We start from the raw sequence: 4,105 nt of genomic DNA, 5'->3' as shown, positions 1-4,105 counted from the left end.
AAAAAAATGTATGGATCTTTGCATAATCCTCATTTCTAATAGAGGATGCAAAATCCTTACCCATAGAAATATAATCTCCACATCCAAATGAAAAGATAGAGCGATCCAAAGAAGCCCCCCCTTGTATGGACATGAGTGGCACATATTCTTTTTGGGATGGTGGTCTAGGACGTGAGGATGGACCCAAATAATCACGGCAAGTATAATGAATGAACAACAAGCATAACACACAAAACAGTCGACTTGCATATATCCATAAACAGAAGCATACCACTATGAAAGCTACCATGCATACCAACATCGAGTGGTGGTGAATTGTCATCAACAAAAATTTCACGATCTAAAACAAAACAAACAAAGAAACATAAATCTTTATTTTACGAGGAAGGTATATAAAGTATCCAACATAGGAAGCTAGCCTTCTCTAAGTTGCATGAGACATGAATATGCAAAGTGAAATAAGTAAAAGTCACATGTACTCTGTGTCTCACTAATTTGAGCTTGCTTGCCCTTTTGAGCTTGCTTGCCTCTTTGAGCATGCTCACCTCTTTGCGCTTCCTTGCCCCTTATTTGATTACCTTCAAAACCACTTCTTTGTTAGAAAAGTAAAGCTTAAGGAAAGAGAGGAGACAGTTGTGGAAGCCACTTTACCTTGACTCAAACAACCACCACTTGCACCCTTTCCCTTTGATTTTTGCCATTCCTCAAACTTAGCTTTCTCACTTGGCAATACATGGGGCGAGGGCATGTCAATCCACCAAGGGCATGTCTCAATCTCAAATGGTGAGAGAGCAATCATATTCTCCCCATACATAGTGGACTCTTTGTTAGTGATATCCACCCATGTTTTACAAGCCTTGGGCAAATCAACAAGCAGCTTGAGGTCTCTCAAGTGCAAAAAATACCTGGAATATTCAAAGATAATTTATCCAAGCCACCACAAACTACACACTGCAATGTCAAACAAAAGGCATTAAAATAGAAAACCAACCGATAGAGCAACCGACAAGCGGGGCTGCATCAAGATGGGACTGAATAGGTTGACCCTCTTTTTGTTGGACTTTTGTTTAGCACCAATTTTCTTAATGTTGCCAAAAATATATTTTCTACCCTCGTATCGTATGGATGCAAAGTAAACATGAAGAGATGGCTCATCGGGCAAATTAATTGGATGCTCTATGGTAGCTGCTATTCTTATCTCTTGCTCGAAAGAACGAAGTGCATTCTTTTCTATCATGTCTAGCAACAGTTCCCTAGACAACCACCTACAATGATATAAATAATGAAAGGCACAAAAACGTGCAAAGCGAAGACAATTTTTTTCTATGAAGCATAGAGATAAAGCAAGAAAAGTGAAAAACTCTTACACTCTGAACTCTGTGTTTGTTGATGGCATACCATGGGTATTGCGAAGAGATCTTGAACTCTCAAGCAATCTCAACCAAGTTATCTTTTTCTCCACACTGACGGAAGAGATTGCTATCAAATTCAACTTTTCAATACCCACAATGGTGTCCGCTCCATCAAATTGAAGAGAAAACAAAGTTTCTCTCCATTCCTTGCCAAGGGATGGATTAATAATATTCAAAACCTAATAAATATTCTGAAACCATTTCATATTAGTAGGAGACAAACACAACAATAATAATTTTGAACAGCTAAGGCCACAGACAATCTTATGATAGAAGGGTTCAATCTTATGATAGGTAAATTTAATAGGAGTGAGTAGAGGTGTTTAGGATGCTTGCCACAATGACCATGATCTTGATTACCTCATGGCCATTTTGTGGCCATGATCTTAATTTTCTGACACCAATATAATCTTATGTTGTGAAATGTTAGGGAATAATCATGCCTCCACGAAAGAGACAACAAGCAAAAAAACATAGGGAGTTTGGGTCTCTTATAGTAAGATTTTACATTCAATTGTTGCAGCTTTGATTTCTTAATATTTCTGTGTGAACTAATGATTTATAATTTAGCCAACGAGCAAGGAGAAAGGATTGTGTGCATCTAGTCCTACAGCAGATGAGAGTGGCGGCGATGATTTCTCTCCTATCCAGGTTCTTGTTTGTATGCTTTTTCTAGGGAATATTTTATATTGCTTATATTGAGTTTGCCAGTTTCTAAGTTCTATGTTTCAAATGTTGTTTGTTTTGTGTTTGATTAATGTCTTCCTAGGTTTCTTAAAGAAGACATAAAGAACAAGTATTGTCTCAACCCGCTAGCAGCACTATGCAGTCCATGTGTAGTGAGAAAGAAGAGCAAGGGAAAAATGAGGTGGTGGAAATTATGAAAGGTGGATATGTATTGGCTAAATGCAGGGTTTTAGATGTTTCAAGGTGCCCACCCATTCCCCTTTTTAGGATGTATCCATACCCTAGGGTTTGAGGTTTGAGAAGTGACACTTCGCTACTCAAAATAGCCTTAGAGGGTGAAACTTATTGTCCAGAGAAGGATATTTTCATTGTCTCTGTTGTCTCCCCTTTGGGTGTTGCAATTCCGGTGACAAGTGAGATGAGGGCTTCATGGGATGCCCATTGGCAGGCTATAGATAAAGAGTTTGAGAATGAGTTGAGAACCAAGAAGGGGTTGTCTTTTCTTTCCAATAAAATGTTCTATGTGTGGGAGGGGAACCATCGCACAGTGGCTTGGATGGAGCTCATTACAGAGAAATATAAAGATGATAAAGAATGGCATTTGAGGGTCTTTAGCACTGTTGTTGATCCAACTAGACTCAGTGAAGTCTCCTTGCTTGCTGGCTTTCTTCACATGAATGAGTAAGTTCCTCTCAAAACACAATGCGCATGTGATCCTTCTCAATGCATCTGTATTAAATTTTTGTTTTTTTTGGAAGCTTGAATGAGCATGCAGTCATAGTCACAAATCTGAAGGATACATTGGTCAATGCTACAAACATTTGTGAGTGTGACATTAAATCCTATTTGCGAGAGCAACCTGCTAATGTGGCTAAAACCTTGGAAGCCAAAAAGAAGCTTGAATCAAAGACTTCACCCCCATGGTATCCGCTGGCTAGAGAGGATTTGGCCCAGCTTGTTTACCAGGTAGATATATATTTGGGCTCTTTCTTGTTATGAGAGGATTAGAAAGTATGGTATGCAATGATTTCCCCAAAATTTTATAGGTTGAGTTTCAAAAGGAAGTAAGGACCAAAGTAGCTGAAGTGACAAAAGGTCTAAGTGCGGAGGAGAGGGCTTTAAAAGAAAAGGAGATCTCCACTGAGTTGCGAGACGAAAGTACAATGATCATATGCAAAAAGTATTGCAATGCCTTCACCAAGGGCAAGAAAGCCCATACGCGTATGGGCTTTCTTGCCCTTGGTGGCAAGGGGCTAAGGTCTCATTGTCTATGGCCTTAGCTTCTTGCCACCAAGGGCAAGAAAGCCCATACGCTGGCGTATGGGCTTTCTTGCCCTTGGTGGCAAGGGGCTAAGGTCTCATTGTCTGTGGCCTTAGCAACTTGCCACCAAGGGCAAGAAAGCCCATACGCCAGCGTATGGGCTTTCTTGCCCTTGGTGGCAATAAGGAAACCATGCCCTAAATCTTTGTTGAAAGCTTCAAACTTGGATCAAGGTAAGACTTCTGTAAAGATGTTTGACACATTGTCTTGTGTTGGACAATATGCTAAATGTATCTCCCTTGCTAGAATCATCTCTCACACATAGTGATAATGCATTACTATGCATTTAGTTTGAGCATGAAATACTGGGCTTTTGCAACTACAAGTGCTATTTGACTATCAATGTAGATAGTCATAGGAGTGTCTTGAGCTAGTAGGAGATCATGAAGTAGCCTGCATGTCCATACACAATCTACTATAGTAGAGAAGGCTACCCTATAAACGTAAGTAGATGTAGCCTCTATGGGTTATTTCTTACTAGAGATAAGAAACACAAGCACTATCCAATTATAAGTAGTTCTCACTAGTGGAATGAGAAATCATTGATCCAATCCAACTCTGTATGGGCATGCAATTAACATGGTCCAATCCCCATTAAGGGAAAAACAATGACAGTCTAGGGTGCCTTGTATGTAGCACGTAAGTCTTTTTAATAATGTCTAGTATTTTGTGCTTGGCTAATGCA

This window comes from Cibotium barometz, chromosome 36, assembly GCF_041138505.1.
Source record: "Cibotium barometz isolate CiBa-2024 chromosome 36, ASM4113850v1, whole genome shotgun sequence".
Classification (NCBI taxonomy): Eukaryota; Viridiplantae; Streptophyta; class Polypodiopsida; order Cyatheales; family Cibotiaceae; genus Cibotium; species Cibotium barometz.
The sequence above is the reverse complement of the archived record's forward strand: the minus strand, read 5'-3'. Positions refer to the sequence as shown.